This window comes from Procambarus clarkii, chromosome 65 (assembly GCF_040958095.1).
Source record: "Procambarus clarkii isolate CNS0578487 chromosome 65, FALCON_Pclarkii_2.0, whole genome shotgun sequence".
Taxonomy (NCBI): domain Eukaryota; kingdom Metazoa; phylum Arthropoda; class Malacostraca; order Decapoda; family Cambaridae; genus Procambarus; species Procambarus clarkii.
This window is the reverse complement of record NC_091214.1, coordinates 11,482,957-11,501,094: the sequence shown is the minus strand read 5'-3', so window position 1 is coordinate 11,501,094 and position 18,138 is coordinate 11,482,957.

Sequence of the window (18,138 nt, the reverse complement as noted above, 5' to 3'; positions counted from 1 at the left end):
CTTCCCCTGTGTAGTGTTAATACCCCTCCCCCTGTGTAACTTTTATATATTACTTATTGGTGAAGGTAATTATAATCTTAAGTTTTTGCCTTTCTTTCCCTTCCCCTTATATTTTACTTGCGTCACGGATCTCATCCCTTGAAAGCCACTACTGGCTTGGGGCCGGATACCCTTCCTCTAATAACATCAGAGTACGAACCCAGTTGCGACTCGAGAGGGCCATAACAGGTGGCAGTAGAGGAGGGTGGTGGTATTGGAGGGTGGCACTAGTGGAGGATGGTGGTTTTGGAGGGTGGCACTAGTGGAGGGTGGTGGTAGTGGAGGGTGGTGGTAGTGGAGGGTGGTGGTAGTGGAGGGTGGCGGTAGTGGAGGGTGCCATTAGTGCAGGGTGGCAGTAGTAGAGGATGGCAGTAATAGAGGGTAGTGGTAATGGAGGGTGGCAGTAGAGGAGGGTGGTGGTATTGGAGGGTGGCAGTAGTGGAAGGTGGTGGCAGTATTGGAGGGTGGCAGTAGTGGAGGGTGACGTTAGTGCACGGTGGCAGTAGCGGAGGGTGGCAGTAGTGGAGGGTGGATGTATTAGAGGGTGGCGGTAGTGGAGGGTGGCAGTAGTGGAGGGTGGTGGTAGTGGAGGGTGGCGGTAGTGGAGGGTGGCCTGTAGTGGGGGTTGGCGGTAGTGAAGGGTGGCAGTAGTGGAGGGTGGCAGTAGTAGAGGGTGGCAGTTTTGGAGAGTGTCAGTAGTGGAGGGTGGCAGTAGCATAGTATGTGAGTAGTGGAGGGTAGCAGTAGTGGATGGTGGTCGTAGTGGAGGGTGGCGGTAGTTCAGGGTGGGAGTAGTAGAGGGTGGAAGTAGTGGAGGGTGGCAGTAGTGGATGGTGGCAGTAGTGGAGGGTGGTGGTAGTGGAGTGTGGCATTAGGGGAGGGTGGCGGTATTGGAGGGTGGCGGTAGTCGAGGATGGCGGTTGTGGAGGGTGGCAGTAGTGGATGGTGGCAGTAGTGGAGGGTAGTGGTAGTGGAGTGTGGCATTAGTGGAAGGTGGCGGTATTGGAGGGTGGCGGTAGTCGAGGATGGCGGTAGTGGAGGGAGGCAGTAGTGTAGGGTGGCAGTAGTGGAGGGTGGCGGTAGTGCCGAGTGGCATTAGTGGAGGGTGGCGGTAGTGCCGAGTGGCATTAGTGTAGGGTGGCAGTAGTGGAGGGTAGCAGTAGTGGAGGGTGGCAGTATTGGAGAGTGGCAGTAGTGGATGGTAGTCGAAGTGGAGGGTGGCAGTAGTGGAGGTTGGCAGTATTGGAGAGTGGCAGTAGTGGAGGGTGGCAGTAGTGGAGGGTGGCAGTAGTGGAGGGTGGCAGTAGTGGAGGGTGGCAGTAGTGGAGGGTGGAGTTTGTGGAGGGTGGAGATTGTGGAGGGTGGCAAAAGTGCAGGGTGGCAGTAGTGGAGGGTGGTAGTAGTGGAGGGTGGCAGTAGTGGTGGGTGGCAGTAGTGGAGGGTGGCAGTAGTGGAGGTTGGCAGTAGTGGAGAGTGGCAGAAGTGGAGGGTGGCAGTAGTGGAAGGTAGCAGTAGTGGATGGTAGTCGAAGTGGAGGGTGGCAGTAGTGGAGGTTGGCAGTATTGGAGAGTGGCAGTAGTGGAGGGTGGCAGTAGTGGAGGGTGGCAGTAGTCCTGAATGGCCGTAGTGGGAGGTTGAGGTAGTGAAGGGTGGCAGTAGTATAGTGTGTCAGTAGAGGATGGTGGTCGAAGTAGTGGAGGGTGGCAGTAGTGGAGGGTAGCAGTAGTGGATGGTGGTCGTAGTGCAGGGTGGCAGTAGTAGAGGGTGGCAGTAGTGGAGGGTGGTGGTAGTAGAGTGGGGCATTAGTGGAGGGTGGCGGAAGTAGAGGATGGCGGTAGTGCAGGGTGGCGGTAGTGCAGAGTGGCAGTAGTGGAGGGTGGCAGAAGTCGAGGATGGCGGTAGTGGAGGGTGGCAGTAGTGGAGGGTAGCAGTATTGGATGGTGGTCGTAGAGGAGGGTGGCAGTAGTGCAGGGTGGTGGTAGTGGAGGTGGCAGTAGTAGAGGGTGGCAGTAGTGGAGGGTGGTGGTAGTGGAGTGTAGCATTAGTGGAGGGTGGCTGCAGTGGAGGGTGGCGGCAGTCGAGGATGGCGGTAGTGGAGGGTGGCAGTAGTGGAGGGTGGTAGTAGTAGAGGGTGGTGGTAGTGGAGGGTGGCGGTAGTGGAGGGTGGCAGTAGTGGAGGGTGGCAGTAGTGGAGGTTGGAGGTAGTGGAGGGTGGCGGTAGTGCAGGGTGGCAGTAGTGGAGGATGGCAGTAGTGGAGGGTGGCAGTAGAAGAGAATGGCAGTAATAAAGGGTAGTGGTAGTGGAGGGTGTCAATAGTAGAGGGTGGTGGTATTGGAGGGTGGCACTTGTGGAGGTTGGTGGTAGTGGAGGGTGGCGGTAGTGGAGGGTGGCGGTAGTGGAGAATGGCGGAAGTGGAGGGTGGCAATTGTGGAGCTTGGTGGTAGTGGAGGGTGGCAGTAGTGGAGGGAGGCAGTAGTGGAGGGTGCTGGTAGTGGAGGGGTGCTGGTAGTGGAGGGTGGCAGTAGTGCAGGGTGGTGGTAGTGGAGGATGGCAGTAATAGAGGGTAGTGGTAATGGAGGGTGGCAGTAGAGGAGGGTGGTGGTATTGGAGGGTGGTGGTATTGGAGGGTTGCAGTAGTGGAGGGTGGCAGTAGTGGAGGGTGGCAGTAGTATAGTATGTGAGTAGTGGAGGGTGGTCGTAGTGGAGGGTGGCGGTAGTGCAGGGTGGCGGTAGTGCAGGGTGGCAGTAGTAGAGGGTGGAACAGTGGAGGGTGGTGGTAGTAGCGTGGGGCATTAGTGGAGGGTGGCGGAAGTCGAGGATGGCGGTAGTGGAGGGTGGCGATAGTGGAGGGTGGCGGTAGTTGAGGATGGCAGTAGTTGAGGGTGGTGGTAGTGGAGGGTGGCATTAGTGGAGGGTGGCAGTAGTGGAGGGTGGTGGTAGTGGAGTGTAGCATTAGTGGAGGGTGGCAGCAGTGGAGGGTGGCGGCAGTCGAGGATGGCGGTAGTGGAGGGTAGCAGTAGTGGATGGTGGTCGTAGTGGAGGGTGGCGGTAGTGGAGGGTGGTGGTAGTGCAGGGTGGCAGTTTTGGAGGGTGGCTGTAGCAGAGGGTGGTAGAAGTGGAGGGTGGTGGTAGTGGAGGGTGGTGGTAGTGGAGGGTGGTGGAAGTGGAGGGTGGTGGTAGTGGAGGGTGGTGGTAGTGGAAGATGGTGGTAGTGGAGGGTGCCAGTAGTGGAGGGTGGCGGTCATGGAGGGTGGCAGTAGTGGAGGGTGGCAGTATTGGAGAGTGGCAGTAGTGGAGGGTGGCAGTAGTATAGTGTGTCAGTAGTATATGGTGTTCGAAGTAGTGGAGGAGGGTAGTAGTGGAGGGTGGCAGTAGAAAAGAATGGCAGTAATAAAGGGTAGTGGTAGTGTAGGGTGTCAATAGTAGAGGGTGGTGGTATTGGAGGGTGGCACTTGTGGAGGGTGGTGGTAGTGGAGGGTGGCGATAGTGGAGGGTGGCGGTAGTGGAGAATGGCGGAAGTGGAGGGTGGTGGAAGTGGAGGGTGGCAGTTGTGGAGCTTGGCGGTGGTGGAGGATGCCGTTAGTGGAGGGTGGCAGTACCCAGCAAACACAAATCATCTACACAACGTTCGCCTATCTCTTCCCATAGGTGTGGGAATGATTTGCATTGGGAATGGTGCAGAAGAGCCTTTGAGAAACTTTTACTCAAAAAATCCAAACACAAAGGTTTAATTATAAATTGTTTTTCTACAATTATTTTCTTCCAAATGTAAAACAAATAGTTTTTACATGTTTAAATATAAAATTTATGGTGTTTTTTTGTAAAATTCATTAATAAATTGTGAATGATATATATTAGCTGAGTGAAACCTTTAAAATCCATTTAGTTATAATATGAACAGAAAAAAGTAGTTTTCCAAATTTTCTAAAAATCGCTCTTTTTAACACAATTTGACTCCTTATGCATTCCACTAAACACTATATCATGTTTAAATATATAATTTATGTATTATTCCCTAAAATAATTTATATAAATTATATAAGTTGCTGGAAAGTGGTGTGAAAGAATCTGAAAACTTTTTGTTGTGTTATAATTGGAATGTTCTTATTAACTATGTCTCAAGTTCACAGTTTATCAAACAAGAATATTAACATTCGTCAACTCTTAAAATCTTATATGTTATCTTGCTGGTGCAAAATGGGTGAATCTTTAGGAACAGCTAGTATCTATATATCACAAATGGTGTTTTCCCTAACTCAAACAATGTAGGGTTTATTATTCTACACATATTTCTAATGACTCTTAGATGTTTACATTCTCTGAAGTATAATTGTGAAGGCTGTGTCCATCACTCTCAACACAGATTCTTAAACTCCTCTCTGCAGGTTCAACTATATAATTAGTTTCCATTTTGAATCTCCATGGACATTTGTATCCAAAATGAAACCAATGTGGTTTCCTTCAGCGCCTTCAGCCAGCACATTTGCTCATTCATTTCCACAGATTCCAACATGGTAGGGGATTTACAGAAATTTGTATATTCATATTGTTATATATTAAAAATATGAATGCAGTTCAATATGATAAGACAAATACATGAGTTTATGATAAATTCGTTTTCTGTGATATACCATTGATATGCTCTTTTTTTCTTTAAACGGCAGACTAAACTAAAGTGCTCACATCAACAGATTTGATGTATAAATGGTCAACGCTCAATAGAGTTAGTATAAATGTATTAGTATAAATCTTACTTGTCTCATTGTTAATTCACATTCAATGTCAACTTGTGGTTTTGATGTGGCACGTTTGGCCAAGTCACCCCACCCCATTATGCACCCCATACCCATCTTGTGGGCGGTTGTGGAAAGGGTTACAGAGGCACATAATGGGCTCAGGGACTGAACCCCACAATTCATTTAGCTAAGCAAGTTACAATCTTGATGAGCTAGTTACAAAATTCAATATAAGTCATCACATCAACAATGGGGTCGAGATCGACCTCAAGTACAGGTTCTAAATTAAGCAACTGACATGTGGAGAGCTAGTATCAAAATTTATATGTTTGTCCTGCACACCGCCCCCCATCCAGTGGGCAGCGGTGGATAGGTTACAATCACTTAGTTGTTATCTACAGTTAGCAAACTGAGGATATTTGGCTAAAATTTCTGGTAGCAGATCATTTTGAATGAAATATTGACACATCGCTGGAACATTGGTTATAGAATTGTCTCTAAATTCATGTATCTTTTCGCACTCCATCACATAGTGACGGAGGGTGTGTGAATAATTTTGTTGACACAGTTTACATTTGGTCAGGTCTACATCAGCAGATAATGAGAATTCCCAGAGATACTTGTAACCGAGTCTAAGCCGAGCAGTAGTAACATCTAGAAGTCTGCTGATTTTATTGGATGATCCATAGATGTGTGGCTCCTCTTGTATGATAGTATGATGATAGATGGAATTACTAGTTCCAGTTTCCAGTTTAATTCCAGTTTCTAGGCAGGCGATGAGTACTCACAATAACCTTAAGCGTCAAAACAAAAATGTGTATACTCTTTTTACTCTCCTGACCTTAGTTCTCGAGCTATGTATTTCATTTTGGTACCAACGTGTTCGCAATAACATTCTCTAGAAGAACATCAGTAAAAACGGTCACCAAAAAATATATGAATACCAGCACCCAATAAATACCTACGTAGATGACTCGCCGTGAGTGTCCAAGAGCAACAAAATGTTTTTACTCTTGGGATTGTTATCACTTCCACACTTGTCCTACAGCGTTAATTTTGGTATCAATGTACTCGCAATGAAGTTTCCAACACGGTGATATGAATATAAACGTAGAATAATGGTCGCTGCCCACCCGCAAGAGTGTGGGAAGTGGCGGAACTGTTACCCAGTATTGGTGACACGACGACATATGGGCGATACAGCGCTTTGAAAGTTTATAATTATTTCACTGTCCTGACATTATTATTGTATGTACATCATTCATTTTTGTGCCAATGTTTTCGCAATAGAATGTTCTATGAGCCCGTAGGTAAAAAAGAGCAACAAAGCGTAAGATAGAATAGCACCATATATAAAACAACGCTGGTACATATCAGTGAGCGTCAAACACACACGAAATGTGTGTGTTTGATGGTGGTCAAACGATGTTTGATGTGTTTGATCAGGTGATGTCCTGATCCGCCTAATTAAAGTATGAATTATGTTGAGAAAAAATAAGAAAAAAGGGAAAAAACAGGGGTGGGAGAAACATGACAGAAAAAGAGTAAAAATACAATTTGGTCAACAAAACAGCATTGTTTAAAATAAAAGATATGGATTGACATTTTGGTGGTTAGGTAGGTTACATTGAGTTAATTAGGTAGTACTTAGTGTTTATCTGTTATAGATAGGAGCTGCCTGGTATGGGCCAATAGGCCTTCTGCAGTTACCTTTGTTTTTATGTTTTTGCCCTGTAACCTAAATGGTTAGAGAGGCACATATATGGGCTTAGGGACTGAACCCCACACTACATTTAGCTAAGCTGGTTACAATCTTGATGATATAGTTACAAAATTCTGTATAAGTCGTCACATTATCAATGGGTTCGAGATCAACCACAATTTCCTGAATGGATATAACAAAGGGGATATTAATAGGGTATTAAAATTGTCAACACACGATAGAACACGAAACAATGGGTATAAATTGGATAAGTTTAGATTTAGGAAAGACTTGGGTAAATACTGGGTCAGTAACAGGGTTGTTGATTTGTGGAATTTTTCTTAACTTATAAATTTATCTTTATTTATCTTAAACTGGTTGGGAGAGGTACAGTTTTTAACATAATTGGGAAGGTCATTCCACATTCGAGGTCCCTTGATTTGTAAAGCATTTCTAGTTTGACTAAGTCGTACTCTTGGAATTTCAAATAGGTATTTGTTTCTGGTGTGGTGCTCATGGGATCTGTTACAACCTTCTAGGAAGCTTTTAAGGTCAGGATTGACATTACAGTGCAGCGTTTTATATATATAAAATACACATGAGAGTATGTGCAGGGACTTAATATCTAACATATTCAGAGATTTGAGTAAGGGGTCCATATATACTGCCCGGTTGCCTGAAATGCTATATGCCTACTATAGTGGCTTTAGGTATTGTATGCACTAGCTCTATCTATAAATCCAACATTATGTTTGTAAATCAACTATGTATGTACTTTCCTGAATAAAATTGACTTTACTGTACACTTATATTCTCTGTGGATTTGTTAATCCCTATCGTTTGGGAGAAAAAAAATGACTAATACGTTCGGCGAATGACTTTGACTTCAACTTCACTTTGACTTCGTTCATGTCATCGTATTTTCCGTAATATGTAAAGGTTATGACAATGCAATTATATTATTGTGTGCAAATAAGTTGGAAATTTCATGTACCCTAAAAATAGTAAAATAAAGAATAAGAATAATTAAATAATTGTTGTAGTAAATTGTCACACGTTCATCATACGCAAACGAACACACAGTTTGGAGCGTCAGTAGACCAAGGTCCACGCCATTTTAAAACACGGCTTCGAATGTAAGTAATGTTTTTCTCGTACTAACACTGTGTTATGCAATAGATTAGGACTTGAATTCACAAATTTAGTTGTTACATCTGACAGAGTATGTTAGACGGTGTAATGCTGGTCCATGTTGACGTATTTGTGGGCTTGGTTGGTTTAAATGTGATGGCACACAATATGGGCACCCCACAACATGCTGTTGAAGTTGGAATGCATGGCATAGGCTCCTCACACAATGTTCTTTATGTGGTCCTCAGGTGATAGTTTTCTATTTAGAACCACCCCTAGATCTCTTTCTTTATCAGAATTCCTTAAAGATTTCTCACATGGTTTTCCTAATGATAGATTGTGGGCTGTAAGGGACAGGTGGGATGTATGGATTAGTTGATAGAAGTTCCAGTCCACCTGTAGACAGGGATCTCGCATCAGCTTGTATATTATACAAGGATAAGATTTGATAAATTCAGTTATTTGACTGAACACTGGCCATGTTTAAATCAGAGATTTAAACATACATAGTCTAACCTAGCTCCATAACTAACTGCCATTAGCCGGCTCTGTTTAAATCAGAGATTTAAACATACATAGTCTAACCTAGCTCCATAACTAACAGCCATTAGCCATCCATGCACAGCCATCAGCCGGGCCATAGACCGGCTATTTTGCTTTTTTCCCAAGCCGGTCTATGGCCCGTGTTTTTTTTCGATGCCTCAGTGGCCCATGCACAGGTCCGTTCAAGGGGATTAAATAGCCGGTCTATGGCCCCTGGGTTTTACAAACTTTTTTTTCCCAAGCCGGTCTATGGCCCGTGTTTTTTTTCGATGCCTCAGTGGTCCATGCACATGTCCGTTCAAGAGGATTAAATAGCCGGTCTATGGCCCCTGGGTTTTACGAACTTTTTTTCCCAAGCCGGTCTATGGCCCGTGTTTTTTTTCGATGCCTCAGTGGTCCATGCACATGTCCGTTCAAGGGGATTAAATAGCCAGTCTATGGCCCCTGGGTTTTACGAACTTTTTTTTCCCAAGCCGGTCTATGGCCCGTGTTTTTTTTCGATGCCTCAGTGGTCCATGCACAGGTCCGTTCAAGGGGATTAAATAGCCGGTCTATGGCCCCTGGGTTTTACTAACTTTTTTTCCCAAGCCGGTCTATGGCCCGTGTTTTTTTTCGATGCCTCAGTGGTCCATGCACAGGTCCGTTCAAGGGGATTAAATAGCCGTTCTATGGCCCCAGGGTTTTCTCAAATTTTCTTTCATAGCCGGTCTATGGCCCCTGGGTTTTACGAACTTTTTTTTCCCAAGCCGGTCTATGGCCCCTGGGTTTTACGAACTTTTTTTCCCAAGCCGGTCTATGGCCCCTGGGTTTTACGAACTTTTTTTTCCCAAGCCGGTCTATGGCCCCTGGGTTTTACGAACTTTTTTTTCCCAAGCCGGTCTATGGCCCCTGGGTTTTACGAACTTTTTTTTCCCAAGCCGGTCTATGTCCCCTGGGTTTTACGAACTTTTTTTTCCCAAGCCGGTCTATGGCCCGTGTTTTTTTTCGATGCCTCAGTGGTCCATGCACATGTCCGTTCAAGGGGATTAAATAGCCGGTCTATGGCCCCTGGGTTTTACGAACTTTTTTTTCCCAAGCCGGTCTATGGCCCGTGTTTTTTTTTCGATGCCTCAGTGGTCCATGCACAGGTCCGTTCAAGGGGATTAAATAGCCGTTCTATGGCCCCAGGGTTTTCTCAAATTTTCTTTCATAGCCGGTCTATGGCCCCTGGGTTTTACGAACTTTTTTTTCCCAAGCCGGTCTATGGCCCCTGGGTTTTACGAACTTTTTTTTCCCAAGCCGGTCTATGGCCCCTGGGTTTTACGAACTTTTTTTTCCCAAGCCGGTCTATGGCCCCTGGGTTTTACGAACTTTTTTTTCCCAAGCCGGTCTATGGCCCCTGGGTTTTACGAACTTTTTTTTCCCAAGCCGGTCTATGTCCCCTGGGTTTTACGAACTTTTTTTTCCCAAGCCGGTCTATGGCCCGTGTTTTTTTTCGATGCCTCAGTGGTCCATGCACATGTCCGTTCACGGGGATTAAATAGCCGGTCTATGGCCCCTGGGTTTTACGAACTTTTTTTTCCCAAGCCGGTCTATGGCCCGTGTTTTTTTTTCGATGCCTCAGTGGTCCATGCACAGGTCCGTTCAAGGGGATTAAATAGCCGTTCTATGGCCCCAGGGTTTTCTCAAATTTTCTTTCATAGCCGGTCTATGGCCCCCGGGTTTTACGAACTTTTTTTTCCCAAGCCGGTCTATGGCGTGTATATTAAATAAACCAAATTTTTCACTTTTCACAATTGAGCACCTGCTACATCCAGATTCTAGGGAGGAAAGGAATATAATATAATATCTAATATATCTATCTGTGTGAAATAGATTAAATCCATTTATTTGATATTCAGCTAATAGTTCTGTATTTTCTACATTCATCCATGTTTTGGTAAGTGCAATAATATGTATTGTTTCATTGCAGATTAGAGATTCTAGATAGTTCTAGATTTCCGAAGTACTGAAACGCGCGCCATACAGGCTTGGTGGATCTAGGTGCAAGGTAAAATGATTTACATTTACTTGTTTTTTATTTATATGCATATATGCATTTATATGCATTATTCTATAGAATAATAGATCTCGTAATAATTTTGCAAAAATAGTGGCATTTACTATTTTTAAAAGATTATTAAAAAATTTACCGATATGGTGCATTCGGAGGACAAACCCAATTTTTCACTTTTGACAATTAAGCTCGGGTGCAGGGGGGGGGGGGTTGTGTAAAAGCCTGTTTTGTGCCTCGGAGAGGCTATGGGATCCAGTAAGATCGTCCTTCCTTTCCCCCCTAGAATCTGGATGTAGCAGGTGCTCAATTGTCAAAAGTGAAAAATTGGGTTTGTCTTCCGAATGCACCATATCGGTAAATTTTTTAATAATCTTTTAAAAATAGTAAATGCCACTATTTTTGCAAAATTATTACGAGATCTATTATTCTAATAAGGGTTTGATAAAATACAGTAGACTGCCTACTGGTTTTACCTGTAATAAGGTTTGATACAGATGATTATGATTATGGTTTTGGCCTCCACCACCCTCTCACCTAACTTGTTCCAACCGTGTCTACCACGCTGCTTGCGAAAGTTAATTTTCTAATATTTCTGTGGCATCTTTGTTTGGTTACCTTTTACAATATCTTCTTTTTATTCTACCATCTAGTTTTGGCATTTTATGCCTCTAACCTGGGAGCCACTTATTGGCATGTCTATACCTTTTCCAGTTGATGTGATTCTTTAGATATGGGCACCATATCTCCAGGTGTTCTTCACATTTAGCTTTAATTATTTTTTCCAATATTTTCACTTACTCTTGTAATACAGGGTTCGAGGTTCCCTATAGTGTCCTTTATTGAAATAGAGTTTAACAACAATTTCAATGTCCCTATTTTTTTTTAGATTATATCTCAACATATAATTAATGTCCAACAGGACATGATTACTCTTTCCAAAGGGAGGATGGTATTGAATATTTGATCTAGTACTGATGGAATAATTTATATAATAATCACTAGAAATTATTTAGATAAGAATTTGAATTTATGCATGTCTTTGTTTTGGCATGCCTCTATTTCCACATGTTACATTTCTGCATGTCTCCAATTCTGGAAGTGTTCACTTTTGCATGTGCCTGACAAGGATGTTATATGCTCCAGCTTTAATTATCACACATTGTATATAATGAATGACTTATTTTTAGAATTTTAATACATATTGCATCTGTCAATCATTATTAACCGATGCCTCAGTGGTCCATGCACAGGTCCGTTCAAGGGGATTAAATAGCCGTTCTATGGCCCCAGGGTTTTCTCTAATTTTCTTTCATAGCCGGTCTATGGCCCCTGGGTTTTAGGAACTTTTTTTTCCCAAGCCGGTCTATGGCCCCTGGGTTTTACGAACTTTTTTTTCCCAAGCCGGTCTATGGCCCGTGTTTTTTTTTCGATGCCTCAGTGGTCCATGCACATGTCCGTTCAAGGGGATTAAATAGCCGGTCTATGGCCCCTGGGTTTTACAAACTTTTTTTTCCCAAGCCGGTCTATGGCCCGTGTTTTTTTTCGATGCCTCAGTGCTCCATGCACATGTCCGTTCAAGGGGATTAAATAGCCGGTCTATGGCCCCTGGGTTTTACAAACTTTTTTTTCCCAAGCCGGTCTATGGCCCGTGTTTTTTTTCGATGCCTCAGTGGTCCATGCACAGGTCCGTTCAAGGGGATTAAATAGCCGTTCTATGGCCCCAGGGTTTTCTCAAATTTTCTTTCATAGCCGGTCTATGGCCCCTGGGTTTTACGAACTTTTTTTTCTCAAGCCGGTCTATGGCCCCTGGGTTTTACGAACTTTTTTTTCCCAAGCCGGTCTATGACCCCTGGGTTTTACGAACTTTTTTTTCCCAAGCCGGTCTATGGCCCGTGTTTTTTTTCGATGCCTCAGTGGTCCATGCACATGTCCGTTCAAGGGGATTAAATAGCCGTTCTATGGCCCCAGGGTTTTCTCAAATTTTCTTTCATAGCCGGTCTATGGCCCCTGGGTTTTACGAACTTTTTTTTCCCAAGCCGGTCTATGGCGTGTATGTTAAATAAACCAAATTTTTCACTTTTGACAATTGAGCACCTGCTACATCCAGATTCTAGGGAGGAAAGGAATATAATATAATATCTAATATATCAATCTGTGTGAAATAGATTAAATCCATTTATTTGATATTCAGCTAATAGTTCTGTATTTTCTACATTCATCCATGTTTTGGTAAGTGCAATAATATGTATTGTTTCATTGCAGATTAGAGATTGTAGATAGTTCTAGATTTCCAAAGTACTGAAACGCGCGCCATACAGGCTTGGTGGATCTAGGTGCAAGGTAAAATTATTTACATTCACTTGTTTTTTTATTTATATGCATATATATATATATATATATATATATATATATATATATATATGTATATATATATATATATATATATATATTATATTATATATGTGTGTATATGTATTTGTATGTATATAAATTTGTGTGTAAATCACGGAAATTAACTTGAGGAAACTGGCAACCAAAAACCAGTAGGCAGTCTACTGTATTTTATCAAACCCTTATTAGAATAATAGATCTTGTAATAATTTTGCAAAAATAGTGGCATTTACTATTTTTAAAAGATTATTAAAAAATTTGCCGATATGGTGCATTCGGAAGACAAACCAAATTGTTTCACTATACATACATATATACATACATACGTTGGTACATATATCTAATTGATTTTCTCTAACAGTTAAACAGAAAATAGTTTAATGGTATTTATTTATTACATTAGAAAGTTATAAAATGTAATGTTGAGATTGAAAGACATACATTATACTCTATTGCCTTAAAGTTTATGCATTATTGTAACAGGTACAAATGCTGTCCTAGTTGGGAGGTGCATATTGTAATGACACAGTGAGATATATTTACATATCAAGTATTGCTGATATGTTGAAGCATGTACTGAACAAGATTGGTGGAAACAGATAAAAGGTTAAGATTGCTGTAGTCTAGTCTAATTCAATCATTTTTAGTAAGCTTTGAGAACATTTATGGTTGAAGTTGCCGGTGCCAGTGGACCACTTTGTGCTTTAGGCCTGGTGGAGCTTGGTCCACCAGGCTGTTGTTTGGAGTGGCCCGCAGATCCACATACAGTCTGCATATGATATACAGTCTGTTGACCAATTGAACTACAGTAGTTAGTTTTTATCATCCGAATGCACCAATATGTGTTCATTCTTCCCAGATGAAGGAACTAGGTAATATTCATCATCTGAATGCACCATCTGAAGCTTTAACACACTCATGATACATGAGAGGTTTAAAAAACTTTTAAAACTTTTAAAACTTTTTGACCTATGTATTTAAAAGCAATTCTAAAGTTAAAAAGTGTAGCATAGGCCCCTCGCAGAATGTTCTTAATATGATCCTCAGGTTATAGTTTTCTATCTAAAACCACCCCTAGATCTCTTTCTTGATCAGAATTCTTTATAGATCTCTGTGGCTCGATCATAGAAACTGAGTAAATTCGTTACACTGGACCTTCCAGATCGAATACCATGCTGACAGTCTGATATATCATTCAGTACGTCTGCATCTGAAATTGAGCAATACCGGATTTATTATTTGGTTTTATAAATTTTATACTTATAATCTTAACTTATTTCAGAGACCACGAGTAATTGCCAATGCTTGTGTTGTGTTGTGTTGTTTTGGTAGTGATGTGCAATGTGTTGTTTTGGTAGTGATTCGTCCAGTTCTGGTAGTAGTGCGGTTGTTGTGTGGTGTAGTACTTGTGTGCTTGTTAATGACTTGTATTCCAGTCTTGTGGGTATCTCCTTTCCCCTACGGGCCAACTGCTTTGTTCTTACCTAGCATTTTGCTTTGTTTGGGTTTGAATGTTTGTGTGCCGTATATTTTGCAAAATTTGCCATATATCTCATTATTTACTCCTCTGCCTAGCAACAAGTCTGTCTAATTATACTCATTAACTGTTTTTCAAAGTTCCCCATAGTGTCCTTTATTGAAATCGAGTTCATGAACCGTTTCAATGTTCTTATTTTCTTCTAGATTATATCTTAAAGTATATTTAAATGTTATTGTTATTATTGTTATTAAATGTTATTGTGACATTGCATTGCAATTGAGCTATGTTGTTTACCATACCGTTCATTTCGTGAGTATAAGTATAGATGCCACACTTGTGACAGGTAAAACCATGCCTTTTTTGAAAAACAGCACCGTCTGTTGCACGTAAGAGCAACCCACACTATATTATGTTGCGATATTATTTCAATATTTCCGATTGCATTGATAATTTGAATTTTCATAGATTTCAATTTATTTTCGTTTCGATTTAATAATTTTGTGTGACATTGCATTGAAATTGAGCTGTGTTGTTTACCATACTGTTCATTTCATGAGTATAGTTTATTTTTTTATTTTTTTCATTTCATTTTTTTAGCTGTTCTTATTTTTCAGTGATGGGAATATCAGATCATTTGATGTTCCCAATTTTCTGATGGAAGCATCAGACCATTATAGAATGCATCGGATGAGGTAGTTTGGAATGGTGGGGAGGACGAGAGGGGGGGATGGTGGGGAAGACGAGGGGACAGAGGAGAGGGTAATGGTGGGGAGGACGAGGGGACTGGGGAGTTGGGGATGGTGGGGACAGGGGAATGCTGGGGAGGACAAAGGGACAGGTGAATGGGAGATGGTGGGGGAGGAAGAAGGGACAGGGGAGGGGAAAATGGTAAGGAGAACGATGGGACAGGGAAGTGGGAATAGTGGGGAGGATGTGGGGACGGGGAAGTGGGAAGGACGAGAGGACTGTGGAATGGGGAATGGCAAAGTGGATTATAATTATATATATTAATTAATTCTTATAAATTTCCAGAAGCCTGTATCAACACCCACACTAATGCAACTGAAAGAGATGTTGAGACAAGTATTGCTGATATGTTGAAGAACGCCCCAAACAAATTCGGTGGAAACAGATACAAGGTAAAGTTTGCCAATTTGCTGTAGTCTAATTCAATTTCTTTTTAGTAATCTTTGAGAACATTTATGCTATGAATAAGATAAAATAATGTAACTGATTTTGACTAAATATGTAGATATATTTAATTTTCTGAGCACTAATAATGAAAGAAAACCAAAATAAGAGGTGGCTACTATCTCTAATAATGGGCTGGAATAATGCAGGATATAATAATATATATATATAAATATATATTTATATATATATATTTATTTATATAAATATATATATGATATATAGATTCTATATAGATTCTATTCTATTATTCTATTCTATTCTATTCTATAGTTTTATATAGATTCTTGTTTTAGTTTTTTTCTATAATATGGAAACGGTTTTTAATTAATAAATTAAATATTATATAATAAAATAATGTATTATTGAAAACAATTATTAACAAACAATATTTCATTACAGGGTGGTGAAGCAAGAAGACATGTGCATCACACAGCATACTTGGATATGACGAATACTGAAAATGGTAGCGAGCCTGGTGCATGGCGTACCGCTGAATCTTCTCTAATGTCTATATAGAAGAATCTATATGTGTCTATATATAGACACATATAGATTCCTATATATAACCTATATATATATATGTGTGTATATATATTATAATATATATATATATATATATATATATATATATATATATATATATATATATATATATATATATATATATATAGGTTAGATAGGTTAGGTTTGGTAGGGTTGGTTAGTTATCATATATCTACGTATAACTAGCTAGTTTTAACTTTATATATATATTATTTATATATATATATTATATAAAAAGTTTGTGAGGAAGACCTCTGTTGCCAATGTGGGGACCCATAGCCTCGGAGAAGAAAATAAAAAGTATTCAGAGGAGACCTTGTGGTCACTCACTAAACACTAATATTATCTTCTACCACCCCCATTCTTTTGTATGTACATATATATATTTTTGCTTTATTTGAACTTTGTTACAAAGAGGGAGTTACATATAGGTTACAAAGATGGTTATCATATATATATTATTTATATATATATATATATTATTTACATATATATATATTATTTATATATATATTATTTATATATATATTATTTATAAATATATTATTTATATATAAATATATTATTTATATATAAATATATTATTTATATATAAATATATTATTTATATATAAATATATTATTTATATATAAATATATTATTTATATATAAATATTTTATTTATATATAAATATATTATTTATATATAAATATATTATATATAAATATATTATTTATATATAAATATATTATTTATATATAAATATATTATTTATAAATATATATATATATATATATATATATATATATATATATATATATATATATATATATATATATAATATATATACTATTACACTACACCCTTATATGTTACACTAATATATATATATATATATATATATATATATATATATATATATATATATATATATATATATATATATATATATATTATATATAAATTATTTATATATATATATATTATTTATATATATATTATATATATAATTATATAGGTCATATGTTTTTGTATTTTTGCTGATTTGTTAGTAAGTAATAAATGAAATATAAATTATTTGATTTTTTTACCCTTAAATTGGTTTTAATATTTAAATTGAAAACAATAATATAATATAAAAAATATAAGAAAAATAATAATACATTATAAAATAAAATATAATAAAAATAATATAATATAATATAAAATAATATAATTTAATTTCAAGAAATTTAACTTTAAACACAAAGATGTGAAAAGGGTTCAGATAAGGCTCAAACCTTTCACAAGAGATTCATATTGGTGTATGAATGGATTATGAATGACTCATGTTAGGAGTGTAAAGTTGCCACAACATCTAAAATTAGTGTTAGATACATATGTCTTGGTTATAAGTTTTGGAAACCTATTTTAGTCCACACACAATATCGTATCTGATACGATAAAACAAACGTTTCCAATCCTTTCAAATACTTTCCAGATATGTTGTGGCAACCTAAAATTGTTTGCTGGGTAGTGGAGGGTGCTGGTAGCGGAGGGTGGCAGTAGTAGAGGATGGCAGTAGTGGAGGGTGGCGGTAGTGCAGGGTGGCAGTAGCGGAGGGTGGCGGTAGTGGAGGGTGGCAGTAGTGGAGGGTGGATGTATTGGAGGGTGGATGTATTGGAGGGTGGCGGTAGTGGAGGGTGGCGGTAGTGGAGGGTGGCGATAGTGGAGGGTGGCAGTAGTGGAGGGTGGCAGTAGTGGAGTGTGGCAGTAGTGGAGGGTGGTGGTAGTGGAGGGTGGCAGTAGTGTAGGGTGGCAGTAGTGGAGGGTGGCGGTAGTGGAGGGTGGCAGTAGTGGAGGGTGGCAGTAGTGGAGTGTGGCAGTAGTGGAGGGTGGTGGTAGTGGAGGGTGGCAGTAGTGGAGGGTGGCGGTAGTGGAGGGTGGCGGAAGTGGAGGGTGGCAGTAGTGGAGGGTGGCGGTAGTGGAGTGTGGCAGTAGTGGAGTGTGGCAGTAGTGGAGGGTGGCGGTAGTGGAGGGTGGCAGTAGTGGAGCTTGGCGGTGGTGGAGGGTGCCGTTAGTGGAGGGTGCCAGTAGTGGAGGGTGGATGTATTGGAGGGTGGATGTATTGGAGGGTGGCGGTAGTGGAGGGTGGCGGTAGTGGAGGGTGGCGGTAGTGGAGTGTGGCAGTAGTGGAGGGTGGCGGTAGTGGAGGGTGGCAGTAGTGGAGGGTGGCAGTAGTGGAGGGTGCCGGTAGTGGAGGGTGGTAGTAGTGGAAGGTGGTGGCAGTATTGGAGGGTGGCAGTAGTGGAGGGTGGCGGTAGTGGAGTGTGGCAGTAGTGGAGGGTGGCAGTAGTGGAGGGTGGCAGTAGTGGAGGGTGGC